Raw genomic sequence first — 18,518 nt, forward strand, 5'->3', positions numbered from 1 at the left:
GTCAGCTCTTTCCTGTGTCTTAAAAAACAAAAAGCTTAAGCAAAACAAACTAAAATGGCATGTGGTTGACCACATTTTCATTTGGCTCTTTATTCTGCAGTGAAGAGTCATTAAGCTATATGTGTCCAGTGTGAAGAGGGCACCAGCTCTCTGATGAAGACTGAACCATCTCTGTCACTCTGTGTACGACTGAATAGAACTGTCTGGCTCCCTCATGAATGATCGTTTAATTCTGTAGCCTAAACCTTTTCATATATAACTCAGTAATAAAATGAGAATGATAATTGCTTGCCACAGTTATGAATCTGTGTCCTCATTATTAACTCTGCCTTAGGTTGAGCTGGAGGATGCATACTCATGATATTATGGTGAATGGAACTCTCCCTGAATTTCCCCAAAGGTAATGTTTGGTCCTTAGGAGACAGGGATATGAACGCCCAGAACCACTCCTCAAAGCTGATTAGAAACAACCGAGAACGAGCTATTTTCAAATGTATGAGCAATGGCGCCATCCTGTGGCCGAAAGGGGTACTCGTATTTTACTTTATCTTATTTTTTAAAAAAAATCTGGCAATCTAGCAAAAAAAAAAAAAAAAAAAATAAAAAGAAGAAGAAAATTAACTCCTCACAGTTTAGCGCGTTTACGTTCAACGTCTTGAGGGGAAACTCAATGTCTTTTGCTTTGTGCACATTTTAGGTGTCAGTGTTTCTTTAGGTTTTCGTTTTATTTTACTTTATTTGCTTTTCTTTTATTTTACGTCTTATTTTATTTTACTTTTGAGGTAAAGACAGAAGGACATTGAGGCACTTGGACTGAAAGCAGAGAGAAGAAAGAAAAGCTTATAACATTTGGTGTTCCCGGGCGGTCTCCCATCCAAGTACTGACCAAGCCCGACCCTGCTTGGCTGCCGAGATCAGACGAGACCGGGCGTGTTCAGGGTGGCATGGCCGTAAACGGACAAGTTTGCGAAAAAAGTGCCATTTAGCCGGCTCCTTTTTCATTCCAGATTCTGCTTTCATATATGTATGCATTTGTTTTATGCCATGGGAAAATCATTTTAGGTCCTCCACCAAACCAATTTTTGCAGTCTCATCTCTGTTCAAATATATTTACATTTACATTTATTCATTCAGCAGACTTTTATCTAAAACGACTTCCAAAACAGGCAGAATACAATCCAGGTATATAGCCATTAAGGAGTTGTCTGTTGCATAGTTGCACAGCTACCACTAAGTTCAATATTTGACCAGATATAAAAGCAAGAATGTCGAAGGAAAATACTATTACGTCCAAGTGCAACATCAAAATTGCCCAACAAGGGGTCCAAACATTTCTCTAAAATTCTTCAACATGTTACTCTCTTCTGTCCCCTCAGCCACCTTTCAATCTCTATGGGATAAAAGCAAATATCTAAAATATATATTTTTAAAAAAACCTTTAAGTAGCATACATTTAAGGGAACTCTGCCCTCTTTGCTTTCAAATAAAACTCTAGTGTGTCTTCTCTGACCCCCCTTTCCTGTTCCTCTATGTTCTCTATCCATTTCCGCTGTATGATCCTGTTCATTTGTTCATATTATACCTTCAAAACTTCCCTCCCGTTATAGTTAGTATAACGTCAGTAGAATGCTTTGTTTTTTGAACAACGAAACTCAACAACGACACGTTTCTTAAGAGTAGCGGTCCTACACCAGTTCGATCTGTGCATAGGGGATTTAATGGTCCAGTAAACGCATACACAGGATTAGAGTCACGAGTAACAATAGATTTCTTTACACATACACCCAAACTATGGGCACTTGAAAAGAACTGCGGCCAGTGTAGCATATAAAAAACAACTTACATTGACTATATAGGGTAGGAGCAAAGACACACCGAAATGCAGAATTCAAATGAGACATATGTATATATATTTAGGCGGCACGGTGGCGCAGTCGGTAGCGCTGTCGCCTCTCGGGTTCGATTCTCGACCGGGCGGCCAGGGTCCTTTCTGTGTGGAGTTTGTATGTTCTCTCTGTGTCTGCGTGGGTTTCCTCCGGGAGCTCCGGTTTCTTCCCACAGTCCAAAGACATGCAGGTTTGGCGAATTGGAGACACTACATTGCCCCTAGGTACGAATGTGTGTGTGAGTATGTTTGTCTGTGTGTCTGCCCTGCGATGGACTTGCGACCTGTCCAGGGTGTTTCCCCGCCTTTCGCCCTATGAGCGCTGGGACAGGCTCCAACACCCCCTGCGACCCTAATTAGGATAAACGGCTTGGATAATGAGTGATGAAAGCAAAGGATCCACGGGTGGTAGGCCAAAATTAGCGAGGACTACAACTGCCCGATAGACCTTGTTACTTTGAATGCTTCAAAACTATTACATTTCATTCATCCAGCCGCAACGAAATACAAACACTGTAACCATTTATTAAAATTCTCTCCAAGCCCGTATTGCACACACACAACATCTCCACTTTAGGCCAATAACTATGTGTCAAATGTTGCTTATTGTGTCCGATATGTCCCTCTCCAGCCTATTTTGCCGCGTTTATATTTGGTCGAGCTGAGAACAAAAGTAGTTGTGTAGTTCGCAGTTGTGTGGTTAAGTAGTTCGCAGTTGTGTCCTATCTCGGCTTACGTATTTTAGACGGGCTGGATCATCTCTTAGAAACGAACAGTTTTCCATACCCATCCTTTTGTTTGACTCAGCTCCGCTTTTTAAAAACTCCCTAACACAACTCGCTCGATATCGCCATTAAAACAGTCTTTGAAACCTTGCACAATTCATTCCTCTCCATCACATTCTTCTGTCTCCCTTAGATACTTTCACTTTAACCTCTGGCAATAAAAACGCTTCTTCCTTCAAGTCATTCCCGTTCTTCCTAAACATGCCAATACAAATCCCGCACTAGTCTTAGTACTCCTTCCGTTTCTGTCTTCCCACCGGCACCTTCCCTTAATATAATCATATCTGCACTGCGCACCGCGATCTTCAACAATATGTCGATTCCTGCTTTTTGTCATTTCCCTTCCACACTTTCTCTCTTCAATATCTCGGTTTATTCTCAAACAAAATGATCTTTTCTACTTTACTCAGCTCTTCTCCCAGCTCCTTCCTCACCTCTCGCTCCACCCTCCTTTTCGACCAGTACAGCAGTTTGCTGTTCTCCATTTAAAACCTCTTTATATCGTATTTTTGAGTATTGTATTATATGTAATATTATTGTATTGTATAATAATACTGAATTTTTCTGTCCTCTTCATATAATCCATTGCCCTTTGCTCCATTTAAAAATGCTTCCGCACCCATATTTCAAACGCACACACCTTGTCCCCTTGCTGCACCTTCTAATTCTACATATGCAAATTAAAATTCAATCACTTATTTAATTTTTTTTCTTTAGAAAAAAAACTTTGCGTATTTCTCCATATCCCCATAATTATGATGTAAAATAAAATAAATTATACCTGGATATAAATATTTTTTTCTTACCCCTTCATCCCTCTCTTTCCATACATCAGTAAGATCATGTATGTCATAAAGTTCTTCAACTCTTCCCTTCCCCATCTGCTTTAAAAACCGTAACTTCTGAGACAAATTTAGAGAGAGGCTGGACGCAAGTGCAGGCAAAGTTGAATCCTAAACATCATTTAAATACAAAGTCAAAAAACAAGCAGGGTCTGAATAAATAGAAACAGGTCCCTGTGGACAAGTCAAAACCAGGGGTCAGGCAACAAGCAAGGTTCAATACACAGGACACAGAAGCTAAAAAGAAACAAGTGCACAAGGAGGCCAACAGGGAACATGGTAAATTAAACAAGGACAAGGACAAGGACTAGGCACTGCTTGGTAAAATCAGCAAGGCACATGGGAAAACACAGAGGTATACATATACAAAGACACAATGATAGGCACAATATCTCACACAGGACAGCTTGACAAAGATTTCTGTTTATACCAAACAGTGATAATTAGAAGCAGATGTCCAAGTAGAAGCAGAACGTGATCAGACATGGAAGGGCCGAAACGACTACTGACTGGAAGCTGGTCTTACATCCATTCTACTAAAAATTGTATAAAAATCTCCGTAACCACTACTATTTCCCGCTCTTCCATTAAAACGCTCATATTACTGAAGAATATAATCAGTAAGGATTTATAATCACTGATGTAGATGACTGGTCAGCGATGTAGAAACATGTGGTTTTTAATGTACAAAACAAAACTGCTTACAATAGCTGAGGATACCTAATGAGAAAAGGGTCAATAGTCAGACTGCCTGCAGATCGTAAAAGGGCAGGTTCGTCTTCAGTATCTCTATCACTAGATGTCAGCATATGACAATATGCTACACTGAATCGTGGCACGGGCTGATAGTTGTTGTGGTTTTTATAAGGTAAATTATCTAAGAATATTTACACATAAACGCCACTGTGGTCGGTGACTGAAAGCGTTTTGAATTCGTGTATTATACACTGCCTGGACAAAAAAAGTCGCACTCTAATATTTCGTTGGACCGCCTTTAGCTTTGATTACGGCGCGCGAAGTGTTTCGACAACCTTAAGCAACGTTACAACATTTATTTCCATCCAGAGTTGCATTCATTTTTGGCCGAAATCTTGTTGACTACGGGAAAGTCGAACCACTCCGTAAAGTCCTCTCCAGCACATCCAAAACACTTTCAGTGGGGTTAAGGTCAGGACTCTGTGGTGGCCAGTTCATGTGTGAAAATGATTTCTCATCCTCCCTGAACCACTCTTTCACAATTTGAGCGCGATGAATCTTGGCATCGTTGTCCTGGAATATGCCCGTGCCATCAGGGAAGAAAAAATCCATTGATGGGATAACCTGGTCATTCAGTACATTCAGGTACTCAGCTGACTTTGCAGCATTTTATTGCTGCAAAACGTTGCTGAGCCTAGACCTGACCAGTTGAAGCAACCCCAGATCTTAACACTGCCTCCAGAGCCTCCAAATCCAAACGGCAACTTTTTTTTTGACCAGGTAGTGTAGATTTCAAAGCAAAGAATGAAGTGAAAAAAGTGCATGATTTAGGTGAGGCTGCGGTCTTTTTGGAACTTCGGATCTATTTATGTTCAATATTATAACTGATCAATTTATTATGTGGGGCGATTCAGCGCTTTTTGTAAAAACCGTTAATACAATTGTTATTATAAAACTCAGGTTTGTTCAAATGTGCATTAACTTCCAGCTCAATAGGTAGTAAGGAAATATCCAACGTAATTCAGATGTTGAATCAAATTCACACAAAACCCTTATACAATGGTAATTCACAAGGCCGTGGTCATGACCACTAAAGCTCTCGCATTTTCCCTTTTAACTGTAGTCCTACAGTAACGCTAACAGGAATTAATGTTTAAGAAGACAATACTGTACTGCCTTGTAGCACTCTTCAGTGCATAGGCGCGTATTGTGTTGTGTCATTCCTTCAATCGGTCACATTTCTATATTGTTACTGGGATTTCTCCGTCTGCGTCTCCATCTTTGTACTGACTTCCTGTGTGTCAGGTTCACAGCAACTGGTGTTGCCACCAGTGCCATGGAGGATTTGTTAGGTTTTGCTGAGGAATTTTGGGAAGGAAAAAAATGCTTCTGTAGAGCAGTTCCATTAAGCTTGGTTTGCAAATTCATACGTCACAAATGGCTTGACTTGTTTGAAAAGTGTGTCAGGATTTACAGTAATAATGTATCTGAGGTAAATTTTTCTGTTGATGTAACTATTGCACATGGGCTTTACCTTTGATCATATATCATTTGCATTTGTCATATGCCTGTGTAACATTTGTCCTCACTCAATCTATCACACATTTAATGAAATCATCAAACTGTCACCTTCAGCACAGCCAAATGTTTGTGGATACCAGTACGTGTACATTCCTCATCTCATCTCTCTCTCACACTCTCTCTCTCTCTCTCTCTCCCTCTCTTTCTACTGTTGTCCCCACGTAGGCCTTTTCGTCATGAGCGGAGCAATCATCTACACAATCATGAATCCCAGCTGGGTGCCACAGACGGAGGCTTACGGCTTCGCCTACATCCTGGCCTGGGTGGCTTTCCCTCTGGCCTTGATCAGCGGGCTGATCTACATCATTCTGAGGAAACGAGAATGAGGGGGCACCAAGAAGCTGCTGCCAGATTAAGAGATTAAGCTCTGAAATGCCGAAGCACCAACCCCGGCATAAACAGCAGACAACTTTACCCACGCAAAACCAACATACGCGGAGCTGATGGAGAGGGGGGCCACTCAAAACGACCTGCCCCCCCTCAAAACAGATCAAAAGACCCGTAACCAGGGCTGAACACTAACTATAAAATACTGGGTACAGGTCTTTGTATTCAAGTGCTTTTAATCAAGTTTTTTTTTTTTTTTTACTTTTAATTAAGGTTTCAAACTTTTTAGCCCACCATATTTGCCAGAAAAATGTATAGTCTCTTCCTCAATGTGACATAATCTATTTTTAAGTCAGAAGTACAACCCCCCCCCCCCCCAAAGTACTCCAAAAAAGGAAATAACTTTAGAAAAGGAAGTACATGTAGGCCTACTGTAAAAATATATTTTTAGCACATGTTACAAATCAAGGTACCTAAGTGTTTATGCTTAGTGTCCAACCCTGTAAAAGACAACACTCATAGTTTGAAGATGTATATAGTATCTATGGTTTAAAACCTATTTATAACACTTTTTACATATATGTACATAGTGTTGTTGTGTTTCTCTGTAAAACAAAGACACACTGAAGAGCTTTGTTTCTAGCTAATGAAGTGCCTAAACTATATTGTTAAAATATGTTTGCTGTGCAAGTGTCCAGCATTAGCTCTTTTGTGTGTTTATGTCTTTTTTGTTGTACCACCAAAGGAAAAGCTTTAAAAATATAATTTTGAAGTATTTTAACCCTAAGTGCATGTATGGAAAAGGGGCTGCAGTGATAAGAAGGAGATTTAGAAGTAGAGGATGCACACTCACATACACACACACACACACACACACACACGTATATTCATGCACCAAACACACAGACATACACATATTATACACTCAAGTAAACTGTTTCTAAGCAGATGTTTTTATGCTTGTGAGTTGGCATTAATATGAATGTTATTTTTTTCACTTGTTTTCTATTTTGTTCAACAAAAATGGTGCTATGTAATTACCATTCCTATTATTGATAGCCATGATGCTTTTACTTAAAAGGAACTAACAAAATTTAAACTAAAATGCCAGAATACCTGAAGAGAACCAAAGCATTAAGTGGTTGTGCCTGTTTGCTTCTGTGCAAAGAGTGTTTCACTGAGGTGTTTTCTTCTTTTTTTTGAGGAGTTGGGGGTTATATAAGACATAACAAATGCCTTCACTGTTAGTTCAGCCATATTGTTTAAGGGAAGGAACTGGTTATGGTTATAGAATCACATGAATGGGAAAATTAAGATAACTTCTTACTTCTTAGCAGTAATTTGTTTGGAACTACTAAGGCTGTTTTTAAACAACAGTATTAAAGAGTAAAGCGGACGATTTGTGGAGATTACTGTCTGTTCACTGTACATGGCTTCCTGAAGAGCAGAGATTCACTTTAGAGGAACACTATCACCTTTCTGTCAGGAGTTTAACACATTTACCCCTTTTTTTCTTTTTCATAAAACACATTGAATGCCTTCCTGCCTTTCGTGTACTGTATAAAGAAGGCATTACGTCAGACCTTTACCACATCAACCCCAATCATAACAGAACTAACAAAGAGGATGTCATGAATTCTTTCAGTACACCATCTGTATGGTCTGTTTTTCTCTTGTATTTTTCCTACTGTAACGTCTGACTGAACTGTACCTGGGACTTAAATTGTGTGATAGGAGAAGAATCAGAGGAATGTTGGCATGATTGTAAGGATGTTATCCAGAGGGGCAGTGTGATGGTACAGAACAGTGTGTTGTATCAGAGCACACACACACACACACACACACACACACACACACACACACACTGGAAATCCACAGGGCCACAGCACAGATTTCTCCTCTTTATACTTGAAATGTGCTGGGCTCCTGTATTTTGATTTTCCCCCCTTTTGCAAGACATAATACTTTTACAATATTTTAGGAAATATGATTGATAATAAGAACATTTCAGACAGACATGTACAGTGTTAGGTATACTTGGCCAATAGAGTGGAGTGTAATCAACAGGGGGAGGCACGACCATAGCTACGAAAAAACAGTTTTACTGTCAGCTCTTTCCTGTGTCTTAAAAAACAAAAAGCTTAAGCAAAACAAACTAAAATGGCATGTGGTTGACCACATTTTCATTTGGCTCTTTATTCTGCAGTGAAGAGTCATTAAGCTATATGTGTCCAGTGTGAAGAGGGCACCAGCTCTCTGATGAAGACTGAACCATCTCTGTCACTCTGTGTACGACTGAATAGAACTGTCTGGCTCCCTCATGAATGATCGTTTAATTCTGTAGCCTAAACCTTTTCATATATAACTCAGTAATAAAATGAGAATGATAATTGCTTGCCACAGTTATGAATCTGTGTCCTCATTATTAACTCTGCCTTAGGTTGAGCTGGAGGATGCATACTCATGATATTATGGTGAATGGAACTCTCCCTGAATTTCCCCAAAGGTAATGTTTGGTCCTTAGGAGACAGGGATATGAACGCCCAGAACCACTCCTCAAAGCTGATTAGAAACAACCGAGAACGAGCTATTTTCAAATGTATGAGCAATGGCGCCATCCTGTGGCCGAAAGGGGTACTCGTATTTTACTTTATCTTATTTTTTAAAAAAAATCTGGCAATCTAGCAAAAAAAAAAAAAAAAAAAAAAATAAAAAGAAGAAGAAAATTAACTCCTCACAGTTTAGCGCGTTTACGTTCAACGTCTTGAGGGGAAACTCAATGTCTTTTGCTTTGTGCACATTTTAGGTGTCAGTGTTTCTTTAGGTTTTCGTTTTATTTTACTTTATTTGCTTTTCTTTTATTTTACGTCTTATTTTATTTTACTTTTGAGGTAAAGACAGAAGGACATTGAGGCACTTGGACTGAAAGCAGAGAGAAGAAAGAAAAGCTTATAACATTTGGTGTTCCCGGGCGGTCTCCCATCCAAGTACTGACCAAGCCCGACCCTGCTTGGCTGCCGAGATCAGACGAGACCGGGCGTGTTCAGGGTGGCATGGCCGTAAACGGACAAGTTTGCGAAAAAAGTGCCATTTAGCCGGCTCCTTTTTCATTCCAGATTCTGCTTTCATATATGTATGCATTTGTTTTATGCCATGGGAAAATCATTTTAGGTCCTCCACCAAACCAATTTTTGCAGTCTCATCTCTGTTCAAATATATTTACATTTACATTTATTCATTCAGCAGACTTTTATCTAAAACGACTTCCAAAACAGGCAGAATACAATCCAGGTATATAGCCATTAAGGAGTTGTCTGTTGCATAGTTGCACAGCTACCACTAAGTTCAATATTTGACCAGATATAAAAGCAAGAATGTCGAAGGAAAATACTATTACGTCCAAGTGCAACATCAAAATTGCCCAACAAGGGGTCCAAACATTTCTCTAAAATTCTTCAACATGTTACTCTCTTCTGTCCCCTCAGCCACCTTTCAATCTCTATGGGATAAAAGCAAATATCTAAAATATATATTTTTAAAAAAAACCTTTAAGTAGCATACATTTAAGGGAACTCTGCCCTCTTTGCTTTCAAATAAAACTCTAGTGTGTCTTCTCTGACCCCCCTTTCCTGTTCCTCTATGTTCTCTATCCATTTCCGCTGTATGATCCTGTTCATTTGTTCATATTATACCTTCAAAACTTCCCTCCCGTTATAGTTAGTATAACGTCAGTAGAATGCTTTGTTTTTTGAACAACGAAACTCAACAACGACACGTTTCTTAAGAGTAGCGGTCCTACACCAGTTCGATCTGTGCATAGGGGATTTAATGGTCCAGTAAACGCATACACAGGATTAGAGTCACGAGTAACAATAGATTTCTTTACACATACACCCAAACTATGGGCACTTGAAAAGAACTGCGGCCAGTGTAGCATATAAAAAACAACTTACATTGACTATATAGGGTAGGAGCAAAGACACACCGAAATGCAGAATTCAAATGAGACATATGTATATATATTTAGGCGGCACGGTGGCGCAGTCGGTAGCGCTGTCGCCTCTCGGGTTCGATTCTCGACCGGGCGGCCAGGGTCCTTTCTGTGTGGAGTTTGTATGTTCTCTCTGTGTCTGCGTGGGTTTCCTCCGGGAGCTCCGGTTTCTTCCCACAGTCCAAAGACATGCAGGTTTGGCGAATTGGAGACACTACATTGCCCCTAGGTACGAATGTGTGTGTGAGTATGTTTGTCTGTGTGTCTGCCCTGCGATGGACTTGCGACCTGTCCAGGGTGTTTCCCCGCCTTTCGCCCTATGAGCGCTGGGACAGGCTCCAACACCCCCTGCGACCCTAATTAGGATAAACGGCTTGGATAATGAGTGATGAAAGCAAAGGATCCACGGGTGGTAGGCCAAAATTAGCGAGGACTACAACTGCCCGATAGACCTTGTTACTTTGAATGCTTCAAAACTATTACATTTCATTCATCCAGCCGCAACGAAATACAAACACTGTAACCATTTATTAAAATTCTCTCCAAGCCCGTATTGCACACACACAACATCTCCACTTTAGGCCAATAACTATGTGTCAAATGTTGCTTATTGTGTCCGATATGTCCCTCTCCAGCCTATTTTGCCGCGTTTATATTTGGTCGAGCTGAGAACAAAAGTAGTTGTGTAGTTCGCAGTTGTGTGGTTAAGTAGTTCGCAGTTGTGTCCTATCTCGGCTTACGTATTTTAGACGGGCTGGATCATCTCTTAGAAACGAACAGTTTTCCATACCCATCCTTTTGTTTGACTCAGCTCCGCTTTTTAAAAACTCCCTAACACAACTCGCTCGATATCGCCATTAAAACAGTCTTTGAAACCTTGCACAATTCATTCCTCTCCATCACATTCTTCTGTCTCCCTTAGATACTTTCACTTTAACCTCTGGCAATAAAAACGCTTCTTCCTTCAAGTCATTCCCGTTCTTCCTAAACATGCCAATACAAATCCCGCACTAGTCTTAGTACTCCTTCCGTTTCTGTCTTCCCACCGGCACCTTCCCTTAATATAATCATATCTGCACTGCGCACCGCGATCTTCAACAATATGTCGATTCCTGCTTTTTGTCATTTCCCTTCCACACTTTCTCTCTTCAATATCTCGGTTTATTCTCAAACAAAATGATCTTTTCTACTTTACTCAGCTCTTCTCCCAGCTCCTTCCTCACCTCTCGCTCCACCCTCCTTTTCGACCAGTACAGCAGTTTGCTGTTCTCCATTTAAAACCTCTTTATATCGTATTTTTGAGTATTGTATTATATGTAATATTATTGTATTGTATAATAATACTGAATTTTTCTGTCCTCTTCATATAATCCATTGCCCTTTGCTCCATTTAAAAATGCTTCCGCACCCATATTTCAAACGCACACACCTTGTCCCCTTGCTGCACCTTCTAATTCTACATATGCAAATTAAAATTCAATCACTTATTTAATTTTTTTTCTTTAGAAAAAAAACTTTGCGTATTTCTCCATATCCCCATAATTATGATGTAAAATAAAATAAATTATACCTGGATATAAATATTTTTTTCTTACCCCTTCATCCCTCTCTTTCCATACATCAGTAAGATCATGTATGTCATAAAGTTCCTCAACTCTTCCCTTCCCCATCTGCTTTAAAAACCGTAACTTCTGAGACAAATTTAGAGAGAGGCTGGACGCAAGTGCAGGCAAAGTTGAATCCTAAACATCATTTAAATACAAAGTCAAAAAACAAGCAGGGTCTGAATAAATAGAAACAGGTCCCTGTGGACAAGTCAAAACCAGGGGTCAGGCAACAAGCAAGGTTCAATACACAGGACACAGAAGCTAAAAAGAAACAAGTGCACAAGGAGGCCAACAGGGAACATGGTAAATTAAACAAGGACAAGGACAAGGACTAGGCACTGCTTGGTAAAATCAGCAAGGCACATGGGAAAACACAGAGGTATACATATACAAAGACACAATGATAGGCACAATATCTCACACAGGACAGCTTGACAAAGATTTCTGTTTATACCAAACAGTGATAATTAGAAGCAGATGTCCAAGTAGAAGCAGAACGTGATCAGACATGGAAGGGCCGAAACGACTACTGACTGGAAGCTGGTCTTACATCCATTCTACTAAAAATTGTATAAAAATCTCCGTAACCACTACTATTTCCCGCTCTTCCATTAAAACGCTCATATTACTGAAGAATATAATCAGTAAGGATTTATAATCACTGATGTAGATGACTGGTCAGCGATGTAGAAACATGTGGTTTTTAATGTACAAAACAAAACTGCTTACAATAGCTGAGGATACCTAATGAGAAAAGGGTCAATAGTCAGACTGCCTGCAGATCGTAAAAGGGCAGGTTCGTCTTCAGTATCTCTATCACTAGATGTCAGCATATGACAATATGCTACACTGAATCGTGGCACGGGCTGATAGTTGTTGTGGTTTTTATAAGGTAAATTATCTAAGAATATTTACACATAAACGCCACTGTGGTCGGTGACTGAAAGCGTTTTGAATTCGTGTATTATACACTGCCTGGACAAAAAAAAGTCGCACTCTAATATTTCGTTGGACCGCCTTTAGCTTTGATTACGGCGCGCGAAGTGTTTCGACAACCTTAAGCAACGTTACAACATTTATTTCCATCCAGAGTTGCATTCATTTTTGGCCGAAATCTTGTTGACTACGGGAAAGTCGAACCACTCCGTAAAGTCCTCTCCAGCACATCCAAAACACTTTCAGTGGGGTTAAGGTCAGGACTCTGTGGTGGCCAGTTCATGTGTGAAAATGATTTCTCATCCTCCCTGAACCACTCTTTCACAATTTGAGCGCGATGAATCTTGGCATCGTTGTCCTGGAATATGCCCGTGCCATCAGGGAAGAAAAAATCCATTGATGGGATAACCTGGTCATTCAGTACATTCAGGTACTCAGCTGACTTTGCAGCATTTTATTGCTGCAAAACGTTGCTGAGCCTAGACCTGACCAGTTGAAGCAACCCCAGATCTTAACACTGCCTCCAGAGCCTCCAAATCCAAACGGCAACTTTTTTTTGACCAGGTAGTGTAGATTTCAAAGCAAAGAATGAAGTGAAAAAAGTGCATGATTTAGGTGAGGCTGCGGTCTTTTTGGAACTTCGGATCTATTTATGTTCAATATTATAACTGATCAATTTATTATGTGGGGCGATTCAGCGCTTTTTGTAAAAACCGTTAATACAATTGTTATTATAAAACTCAGGTTTGTTCAAATGTGCATTAACTTCCAGCTCAATAGGTAGTAAGGAAATATCCAACGTAATTCAGATGTTGAATCAAATTCACACAAAACCCTTATACAATGGTAATTCACAAGGCCGTGGTCATGACCACTAAAGCTCTCGCATTTTCCCTTTTAACTGTAGTCCTACAGTAACGCTAACAGGAATTAATGTTTAAGAAGACAATACTGTACTGCCTTGTAGCACTCTTCAGTGCATAGGCGCGTATTGTGTTGTGTCATTCCTTCAATCGGTCACATTTCTATATTGTTACTGGGATTTCTCCGTCTGCGTCTCCATCTTCTAACTTCTACCTGTGGTGTGGGACCGTACAGAAGCCTTATTTGCGTTCTGCTTTGAATGCGACTCAGGTGTATGCAAATCTGAATATAACTTGTCCATTTGAAATACACTTTGAACTGCTCAGTGAGAGAAACGTAGGCAGCTGCAGTGGTCTACATACAAATACCTGTATCTGTAATGTGCAAAGAAGCATCTTAGTGTCCGATCTGAGCTATAGAAAAGAGTATTACCAGAACAGGATAATACAACTATCGCTGGAGCAGGCCCGGCGAGGGGGGTGGGGGTGGGGCGTAAGGGGGCGTCATCCCCTCAGATGGACTACCCCGCCCCCCGTGAAGATTAAGGCCTAATTTGAATTTTTTAAATTTATTTTTATTTTAGTATACGAATGCATAATTTAGCCCACCATAATTCGCTAAAACCAAGGTCACGTTCTAGCCTGCATTTTCAAATCCACTTGATTGGTTGTCTGGGTGAGTGCGATCCAACAATCCTTAAGCATAAACTAGCTGTGCTGCGCTGTGTGGACTCTGAGTTGGCAACTTTCCGCTGGTGCTTTAAGAAGGTAGGTAGCTTAGTTTGTTGTCTAGCTTTAAACAATCAAAACTACACATCCGGAAATGGATTAAAAACAAAACAAAGAAACACGTTAGAGGACCCTGAGACTACACTGTAAACCCGAACATTCAAATAATATAATTCTGTTTAGTCATGTAAACTGAAAATGTCCTTGTAAACTCTATTGACTTAAAATTTTTGAGTTGTTATAACACACAATCCAATTTTAAGCAATGTAAACTAAAAACTGATTAATTTCAAATCACTTTTGGAGTAAGTAATATTAACTGCAAATCATTGAAACTTTTGGTGTTCCAACGTTCAACGTTAGCACCGTGGTGCGTTATAGGGGGTCTTCGCGTACATTTGACCTATCGAACTTTCTACAGCGATTGAAAAGAGTTTTTAAAAAAGAGAACGGTCACTACTGTCGTCATTACAATACAACTACTTTACATTTGGTGCAGTGCTTGGTTGACAAGCCAATGGTGGGTTTTTGGGGAGTTTTTTCTTGCCCGCCATGAGGATTAAGTCAGGGGGTGCCGTCATATTTTGATTTGACTGTTGTGGCCTGTAAAGCCCCTTGAGACTGTAAACAGTGATATTGGGCTCTAAATAAACTTGAACTTGAACTTGAACTTGGTGCAACGCAACCATCTGTGAGATAATGACTTGACGCCTCTAGTTTAGAATCTTACTTGTACAATGTTAATTTGATCGTCAAATCAACATGAAGTATTAGCTAGTGATTTCGGAGTGAGAAGTTATTCGTATTTGGTACATTGTGGATCAGTGAGATAAGAGTTCTGGTGTTAGGGTCTCGTAAGAAAAACATGAATTATATATAGAAACAGGAATGTTATTTCTGATAATGCGACTGTCAAAGTACGTGAGGTGAAATGATAATTAAGCTGATTAACTTCAGGTTAAATAGTGAAAGTAATTGTTAAGGGTTGAAAACTAGCTCTGAAAGCGTTACATTTGAGTTAATTAACAAAAAGGTTTTAAGGTAATCAGTCTAAATTTTTCTGTAAGTTCTGCTAACTTATTTGGGTTTACCCTGAAGTTGTCTTCCTAAATTAAGCTTACAGGGAATTTTTGAGGCGATCGGTTTCCTGATATTTGTAAAGTAATGTCAACGTTTAGTGTTGTAAAAAACAGATTTTTTGAGTATACATTACTATCTAAGTGACAATCAGTGTAGTTGTCAAAACTTAAATGTTTCAGTTACTTGGACTGGTTTTAGTAGTTCTGTCAATTTGAAATTTTGAGTTAATCTTAAACAGTACTGGAAGTAGTAAGTAGTCTGTAGTAACAATTTCAAGCTTGATCCACTTAAAAGTAATCAGTTACTTTACTTAGGGATTTTGAGGCAATCGGTTTACTGACTTTTTCTAAGTCAACTTACTAGAATTTACAGTGTATGTATCAACCTGCGCTGACCTACCACCCGCTCAGTACAGCACAGGCAAGCCACTAATATGTCACCAATGTCACTAATAGTTTTGTTAGTTTTATAATAGCCAGCCTACAGGAAAATATGTGCCTACTATCTTTTACTGCCTGTGTTAGATTCTGTTCTTTAATAGAGTCTGATTCTCAAGTTGCCGTTGCATGTGTTCACAATCTTTCCAGATAGTACAGCTGTGCACAGCGTGCGTAATTTTTGGGTTAAGTCACCGCCCCCTCTCTGCATCCCCCCCCCCCCCCCCCCCCTTCGTTTTCCACTGGCGCAGGCTCTGCGCTGGAATAATAATAATAGTAATAATAATGATAATAAGAAAACACATATTATGTCCTCAAAAAACAACGACAATAAAAAAGTGAACTGACCGGGCTCGTGTTGTTTTCATATGTCGCAGAGATGGAAGAGAAATTCAGGAAATACTGGTTGTGAGAGAGGAGTGGCGAAGATAAGGTTTATTTTTAACAGGCCCCCTCCACAGAAATAACCCAGTCACCCACACACACACACGCACACACACAAAAGCATTCATCTTAAAATAATGACAATAATGGCTGAGAGAAAAACGGTGCTCGTAGCTGAAGTGCAGGATCGCATTAGAGTTCCTATACTTTATTTGTAAGAAGATTTGATTTATGAAATATTAATAACAAGCAATACTCTGTATTTTGCTTCTATGCCAAAAAAGATATTATAACAGTAAGAACAGGAGTAATGTATATATTAGGGCAAAACTACATTTTTATTAAACGTCATCGCTATTTTGGCGAACCCTTAAAAGAGCGGAACTAATCAGCTGCATTTATTGACACCCCCGCATTGTAAAACTGCACACATGTGCAAACGCATGAATGTAGAGCCTTTATTGATAATGTACTAATAAACCAGCAGTGTTTACATGAAGTTTTCAACAAGTCGTCTGACCAATCACATGAGGTCACGCGGTCCATCGAATCTCAAAGCTGTTTCCAAAAACTCACTAAGAGCAGCCGAGTAACAAACTACGCTGCATTCTTTCCCTTTCCAAAAGTAGTGGAGCCGTCAGCGACTTTCTGTCGACGCGAAAGAAGTTACAACAAAATTTATGCACCTCGCTTGACTTTTGGTCACAATTAAACTTAATGTCTGGTTTTATTCATTGCTGACCAGTATCTGTGTTTTCATTCCCACTGCACGTTCCACTGAATGTACGGAGGACGAGAGAACGACTGTAAGCACATATTTCTTTATTGAAGATCAACAGTGCAATAAAATTGAATCTGAATGGAGTTCTGAGCTCTGTCTGATGTAGTGCATTTCGTGAGAATGTAGAACATGACTACAATGCACAATATCCGTTCGAGGTAATTACAGTATGTTGGAACAATCACAATTATTGCTTTTAATATTCCCCCCAAAGTTGTGTGCCTCTAGCAGACATTTATAAAGTGCTATCAAATCAAAACAGATTACCCCCACTTAATTTGACTGAAATGAGGCACTAGAAACAAGAACATAAAATGCAAGATATGGCACAGAAATTTTGATGTTCAAAAATAATTAAATGTGTCCAGTACAATGCCAGTTAACAGAAAATACATAAAACGTATCAAATTTACAGACAAATTTATTTTCCATCTTCTAATCACAAATGCTCCTTAAATCAAAGTTCACAGTAAAATAAAAACCCATATACATCTTTGACCCCTGTTACTCCAAAGCAAAACTTTTCCCCTGCTCAGCATGGAGAACAAAGGGGTAAAAACACAAAAATGGACAGAAAGAAAGAGAGACAGGAAGAAAGGAACACAGAGAGACCACCTTTGCTTTGGCATAAAATTCCAGAGTACATAGCATAAATAGTAATTAAACCTGAAGAAATCTGTTCTTTTATTTTTGTTTTCTTTTGTTTTTATCTGTTGTCAATGGCATATAATTTAATTAAATTTTTTAAAAAATGCTTCATTGTAATTTTTCCACCCCCTTTACCACTCTTCTTATATTATATGTAACTGTATATTATACATACAACAAATCAGTGAACCAGTTTGCCTGGGAAAAAACCCCTCAGTTCCAGATTCCTGCTCTGCACACATTTACAAAGAATAGAAAAGGATACACATACACCTAGTGACAGACAGACATACACAGGTTCTTACTGAATCATACCTGATCATACATAATGGGAATGGATCTCACCTCGTACAAAGTCACACTGCCCTCTGAAATTTTTAATTTCAAGCTCTCTCTCTCTCCCCCTCTCTCTCACACACACACACACACACACACACACACACACATCTCTTATTGCTCACATATAATGGGAGTGGACTGCCCCCTAAAAGTTCACATTTCCCTCTGAACATTTAAAAGGAACACATAGTCACAGGGCTCATATTGCACATAAAGCATGTAGACAAGAATACTCACATTACTTCTCCACTCAGTACAATGAGACTCCAGTCAGCACAACCTTTCACAGGACGTGGAAGTCTCTCTCACACACACACACACACACACACACACACACACACACACACACACACACACACTTTGGAAGGACGGCACTAAACATTACACATTTATCATATGCTGACAGGGAAAAGTCTTCCACCATAAAACATTTTTAAAAATTAGAGTAAAAAAATTGTCTTTGGCTGAATGGACTTTTTTTTTATCAAATGATCTGTTAAAGAGCTGCCACCATTTTCCTTTGGCCTTTACTCACACACAGAGAAAACTAAGACAGTCCCATCTCTATACACAAGAAGGGAAAAGTGGACTTTGTGTACCTGGACCT

General features: G+C 39.5%; 2 pseudogenes; both read right to left on the bottom strand.

Annotated features, from left to right (window-relative positions):
• Positions 1–837: 837 nt before the first annotated feature.
• On the bottom strand, positions 838–956 carry LOC115813425 (uncharacterized; annotated as a pseudogene).
• Positions 957–9,062: 8,106 nt separating this feature from the next.
• Positions 9,063–9,181, bottom strand: LOC115813477 (uncharacterized; annotated as a pseudogene).
• Between the last annotated feature and the right edge of the window lie 9,337 nt (positions 9,182–18,518).

The sequence above is a fragment of the Chanos chanos genome, chromosome 5, assembly GCF_902362185.1.
Source record: "Chanos chanos chromosome 5, fChaCha1.1, whole genome shotgun sequence".
NCBI lineage: Eukaryota > Metazoa > Chordata > Actinopteri > Gonorynchiformes > Chanidae > Chanos > Chanos chanos.